Genomic DNA, 7153 nt, shown 5'->3' on the forward strand with positions numbered 1-7153 from the left:
TATTACAATATTGATGGAGCTGTTAACTCATCCAACCTTTCTGGAGAGAAATTTGGAACTATGCCCAAAGGGAAACAAAAATAAGCATACCCTTTGACCCAGCAATACCACTACTGGGTGTATACACTGAAGAGATGATGAAAAAGGATAAAACTATCACTTGTACAAAAGTATTTATAGCAGGCCTGTTTGTGGCGGCAAAGAATTTGAAATCAATTAAATGTCCTTCAATTGGGGAATGGGTTAGCAAACTGCTGTATATGTATGTCATGGAACACTATTGTTCTATTAGAAACCAGGAGGGATGGGATTTCAGGGAAATCTGGAGGGATTTGCATGAACCAATGCTGAGTGAGATGAGCAGAACCAGAAAAACACTGTATACCCTAACAGCAACATGGGGGTGATGTTTAACCTTGAAGGACTGGCTCATTCCATCAGTGCAACAATAGGGAACAATTTGGGGCTGTCTGCAAAGGAGAGTGCCATCTGTATACAGATAAAGAGTCCTGGAGTTTGAACAAAGTTCAAGGACTATTCCCCTTAATTTAGAAAAAAAACCAGATATCTTATTGTCTGATCTTGTTACATCTTAGAATTCTTGTATCTTCCTTAAGGATATGATTTCTCTCTCATCACACTCAATTTGGACCAATGTACAACATGGAAACAAATTAAAGACTGACAGATTGCTTTCCGTGGGGTGGGGGGAGAGAAGTAAGATTGGGGGGAAAATTGTAAAACTCAAATAATATCTTTTAAAAAAATAAATATATAAATAATGCAATTATAATAAAAAACTGTGTTAATGAAATGAATATGTATCTTTTTTCAATTATAAAGCCATAAAATTTCAAATCACTAAAATAAGCATAGAAGAGGACACACTGAAAATTAGAAAAGAAAGAAGTAAAGACAGAAAAGTAAAGCCTCTTAGATTTTCTTTAAATAATGATGCATTCCCTATGAGCTTACTGCATTGAATTAAATTAAATTGATCAGAGCCTCATCTTACTTTTCCATCTTCATAGTATTATTAATGAAATTAATTTCTTTGCAGATTGCAGTCACCTAAGAAATACTTCTAAAATATAAAATTACATCTAGAAGAATGTTTAGAGCTCATACCAGTGTATTGCAACTTAAAAATTCTTTAAAAGAGTTATAAAAACAAAATCTGGTGCATAATCTTTTAAAATTTATAATACTTGCCTTCCCTTAAAAGGTAACTATAGTAATAAAATTTTGGTAAATAGTTCACAAATAATCTATGAAAGGTAAATGATATGAACAACTTTTGTGCCATAGTCCAGCATTCCGGTCTTCACTTTCCATTCAGTACTCCAGTTCTGGGACCCTATCATTGAACTTCATCATTTATAATCCTACTAACCACACTGAGGCCCTTCAATGGTCTTTCCTTACCCTTTCCCATTCCCATATCTCTGAACCATAAAAATATTAACAATGCCATTCTTGGAGAGGAGTTATCAATCACTCTATGATCCACTCCACATTGCAATGACTTCTGGATCATAATGACTTTCCCTGCAATCATTCCTATATTTGCTATCTTATACATAAACATTTAACCTCCTTGAGAATGAGAACTGTACAACTTCTTTTTTAACATTCTCTTTTCAGTACAGATTAAACACATTGCTTTTTTATCAATCTTTCATTCAACCATTAAACTCTACCAAGAATTGACTCTAATAGAGACTTTACCTGGATATTCCAAGTTATTTTGCACATTTTATTTTTAAGCATTATCTGTGGGTCAGACTCTCATACTCATCATGAATATTCAAATATCCTTAAAATTATTCAACTTACTTTAATTGTCTTTAGTAGGATAAATATATCTGCCATAGAAATCATAAATTATACCATTTTTAGTAATCTTGCCACAGAACATCTAAACAGGTATTATTTTAGACTGTTTTTGTATTCATGTTAAATATAGTTCAAACCTCATTTGAATTTAAATAATATGAATATAGTATTACCTACACAATCATTGGTCATGCATTATTGTTTGTAATTTATTATTTTATAAGTTCAGAAAGGCAGTCAAGACAACCCAATCTGCATAGTACATAAATTAAGTTATATGTGATCCTTGAATAGGTAAGTGGATTAAAAAAGACTGTCATTTTTTAATTCTATTTTACCATTCTGCAGTTGCAAATTTATTAGGTAAGAAGGAATATCTTCTTTGACATACTGATTTTCACTTTTTGTCTATGCCTCTTTATTGGAGGTTATTTTAATTTCTTTATCATTAATAATTTAGATAATTTTGCCTCTGAGGGCACAGCACTAGCTTATGAAGCAAGATGATCTGCAGGAAAGAATTAGTGTCAGCTGCAACAAGGCACAACAAAGATGGGTTTCTTTCTGAGCACCTCTCAACTGGAGTGCTTTCATAATAGATGGTCAAGTCAAAATAGAAGAGGATTATAATTCAATATCATCTTCAGGTTCTTATTTACCTGATGAATATAATTGCATATATATCAGAAAATGTTAGTTTCAGGCTGCATTAGGTTCATTGTAAGAATCAAATGGCTTAATATTTAAAGTAGTTTAAAATATTTTAAGTATTATATAAATTTCTGTTGGTCAAAAATACAGCATTTTTTGGCATATATCATTTCTTGTTCTGTGTGACAAAATAATCCATCTTGTTTTTAGAGTCAAAGGAAAATGATCCACTTTAGATAATTTAAACATAATCAGGGTTCATTTCCTTCCCTTCAGTGGTTGGAATTCAACTAAGCCAAAATGACTTATTATTAATCCCTTCTTGTTAGTTTTCTTAATACAGTTGTCTCTTATTTTATGTAAATAGTTATAGAAATAATGGGTAATTCTACTTACCAGTTGCAATGACTAAAGAAAAATTTCTTTAAATGAATCTCTGACAAATTTTCAGGTGATGCTTATTTAAATAATTACAAGATGATTCTAGAAGGGAATTTATTCCTAAGAGAAATCACCATTTAATTACCTTGTAAGTAAATCCAGTTGATATTTAGGGTAATAATATTTAAACTTAACTCCAAAGCAGTTCACAATGAATGATAATGATGAGGTATATTCAGTAGAAAAAATGCCAATCAACTGTTGGTAAGCTTGACCAAATCAACGTTTCTGCTTCCAGTTTGCTATATGAGAGTTTGTCTTGACCAGAGCTCTCTGTGATTGCTATATGTTACATGTATACCACCTCTACTCTAGAGCCAACACTGAGAGTCAAAAATTGAGGCCTCTCTACTGAGAGCTTTGGCATCCATATGACCATGCTATTATAACCCTGTTACCCATCCCCATTTTAGACACTACCTTGAGAGATGGATAATAAAGGCATTTTGCTTATATTTGATGATAATTAGTGAATATTAAGAAATTATTTTTCATTATTCTCATTCTAGATTTTGCTCTGAGAGTTAAGAGCTTCATGTGGCAGTAGTTCTAGTAGGAAATCAAGAGAACTTTGACAAAAATTGTAGATAAAGCAAACTATTATCAGTCTTCCATAATGGTGTTGTCCCTTAGCTTTCAGAATCCTCAGATTTTAAACAAAGAGAGTTAAAAAGTTAAGAACCCATGGAGTGTGGGGATAAATAAAACATATTGTATTGTGAGGAACCAAGCAAGTAAAGAAAATTTCTTAGTACAAATATAATGCTATCTCTGGGATTCTCCCTCCTCCACACCCTAGCTCATATTCAGTGTGATCACAGCAGGTCTACTCTGTACCGATCTGAATTCCAAAAACTCTTGAGCCCTCGCCAATATATTTACCTTTATTCTAATCAACTTCAAAGCAAAAGTAGCTCAAATTAAAAGTTTCTACTGAAACTACACAATAAAAAGTAGTATCAAAACATTGCCATCATAAACTTTTTATAAATGCATAGAAAAGAAAATAAATTGTGCACAAATGAAGAAATACAAAAAGAAGTAGGTATGACCAAGGCAAGTTAAATTAATGCAGGGTCTCAAAGTCTTTTCTCTTCTGTTGTCCTTATATCTGAATGCCATATCTCCTTAAAAAATGTCACTCCATGGGGAACTATAGATTACTCTTCTCCACAGCTGTCCCTTAATTCTATTGCTCTTCTCCCCAATTTAAATGAATATCCTTTCAGTTAAATAAATACCTTTCTTCTGGGTATGGCATCTCCTATGGAGTATGATTTTTTTTTTTGCTTCAAGATGCCATTGCCAATGAAGAAAAAGGTAGAATTCTTTACAGAGCCCTTCTCTCTGGAATAATTGTAGGACAAATGAAAAAGAGTGATTTTCCTCTCAGGAGTAGATTCTTCCTCCATATTGTTGTTCAGTAATTTCAGTCTGGTCCAACCCATTGTGATCCTATTAGGCAAAAAATATTAGAATGGTTTGCCATTTCATTCTCCAATTAATTTTTCAGGTGAGGAAACTTTAGTAAACAGCATTAAGTGACATACCAAGGTTCACGCAGTTTGAGGTTAGGCTGAATTTGAACTCAGTTTTTTTCTGAGTTGCAGATCCAGTGTTCTATCCATTGTGCAACCTCACTGCCCTCTTCTTCTATAGGTGGTTCTTTCCTTAGCTATCAGGTATGTTTACTTTTCTGGAGATTGCTTTTACCTTAAGATGACAAAGGGATTAGTTGATCATTAGCTAGCCAGTGGCTAGCTGGCTTTAAATCTTATGAAGAGGATTAAAGAATACTTTCACAATTCTTAAAGGAATAAAGAAGTATATACACTTTTGTATATACAGTTTTTTCTAGTCAACCAAAGTTTGAAAGAGGCACACCCTTTACAAGGGGGAAAATTCAACTATTCAAAATATTAAAGGCATGAATCTATATAATCACATTGTGTTATATATCAACTTTGCTTTGAATTTTAGAAAAGACTGAATATTTCCAAACACGCGCACACACACACACACACACACACATACACACATGCACATGCACATACAGACATGAACACACACAGATATTAAGACAGCAGGAAATAAACTAAAAACCTGATATTGAAAATAAATATTATACAAGCCATTTCAATCAGATTCTGCACTATGACTATTTCTCATTTTGTAGTTCTGACTTCCATATTGTGTTTCCAATTGTGTTCTGAATGAGAAGTGCCACTGGGTTTTGTCCCTCTTGGAACCATGTATCTTCTTTTCCTTTGAAATTTTCTAGCATAATATGGGTATGATTGAATAACTGAGAGGACATGTTTGTGATAGGGAGATCTCAAATGCTTTTCTGGTGAACCCTGATGGGAGTATAACTCAGTTGAATCTAGTCAAGGGATAGTCAGTACCTATCCTTATTGAATATCCTACATCAATTTCATTTTGTTAACTTTTGAATGACCTTTAAGTATCTCATTTTATTTCAATTATTGTCTTAGTCAAGAACACTGGCAGTTGAGCAATAGAGTTCATACTTTCATTTGTTAGCTTATTCCTTCCTCTGTTCATTCATTCAATCATTTGTTCATACATTCATGTAGCTCCTGTCTTCATTCCTTTTATCCTTCTCTTTTTACTTTTCTTTCTTCTCCTTTTACTTCTTCTCCTATTACTTCTTCTCCTCCTTCTTCTTCTCCTTCCCCTTCCCCTTCCCCTTCTCCTCCTCCTCCTTCTTCTGCTTCTGCTTCTTCTTTTGCCTCTCTCTCTCTCTCTCTCCCCCTCCCTCTCTCTCTCTCATTTTCTGTGTTTCTTCATCTCTTTCTTTTGTTTCCCTTCCCTTCCATATATCCATATAGAATATCATACCCTTATCCATGGGTACTGTACCCAAAGAAATGTAAATTTTCATTGCTGGAACTTCATAAGATATCTTGGGGTTCACAATGTAACTTTCTTAAGGACCATGCCTTAAACCTTTCTTCTTAAACAGTTGGTCCCAGGTCTAACCCCGCTTGGCCACACTTTGGTACTTGATTGGTTCAGAGTGAATCTAAATAGCTATTATTTCTTTTTTGGGGCAGATGCCCTGAGAGTCTTCCTCTCCTAGATTGATTTTTTTACTAGGTAAAAGAGACCTTTCTTTGTTTTATTTCTTTCTTACCTAGCCTTAATCATTGAATGGACATTGCCTCAGTCAAATTGAGACCTGTTAAAAACCTTAGTTTAAAAAAGTCACAATAGAGCCTTCTTCAGTCCTCCTGATCCATCTGGGGCCACTGGACTCAAATGGAGGAATAAATTTCTGGAGGAGAAATTGGGACTGGTGACTTTGGCCAACCTTCCTTCACTTAAATCCAATGCACTTTCATTGCTTGGCATCATGTTCGTGAAGTCATTGTCCTTTTTGAGAATGAAAGACAATCAATACCAACAGCACCAAAAGCAACACCTTAAACAACAGGAGCAGTATTTTTAGGTTAAACCTCTAGAAAGAATGGGTGCTTATTCTGATGCACACTCTGCCTGTGCTCCCCCCCCAATCTTGTGAGATTTGAGAGTATACTGCCTGTGGCCATTCATCAGAAATAAAATAATGATAATGCTAGTAAGAATTTTTCCCCAAGAATATTACCTTGAAGATAATTGTGATAAACAGATTTAGGGCCTCCAGTTTTATAGGATTTTTTTAGCCATGTATTTGAAACCTTCTCCAAGTTCTACTAGCAAATGTATTCAGAATTCAATTAACCTTCAAGGCAACCAGGACATATTGAATTTTTTCAGAAGAGAATTTTTTTTCCTCATTAGAAAAAGGACAATTTCAGAAGAACTAATACTGTTCAGTACTTTTATTACTTATATTCATCATTTTGCATTTGCTTCTTGGAAGGACTTTCAATAGAGGGCCTCTTCCTGCTTTGATAGAGTCATATTTATACAAACTATTTGATTTTTGAGTGAGTTATTGGAAACTACAATGGAATTGAATCAGTAGTCTTATAACAGTATCTGGAAATAACCAACCATTCAGGGTTGGCATTAAAGACCCCAACAGAGACAGGATGCAAAGTAGGCAGATCCCTGGAATTTTAAGATTGTCTAACTATGCAGGAGAAACTATTGAACTTTGTTATATTTAATTTGAAATTTGAGATATCAACAGTAATTTTGCTAAATTGGTTTTTCTTGAGATTCTATAGCATATGTCATTGGAAAGAACAATATTAAA

The sequence above is a fragment of the Macrotis lagotis genome, chromosome 2 (assembly GCF_037893015.1).
Source record: "Macrotis lagotis isolate mMagLag1 chromosome 2, bilby.v1.9.chrom.fasta, whole genome shotgun sequence".
Taxonomy (NCBI): domain Eukaryota; kingdom Metazoa; phylum Chordata; class Mammalia; order Peramelemorphia; family Peramelidae; genus Macrotis; species Macrotis lagotis.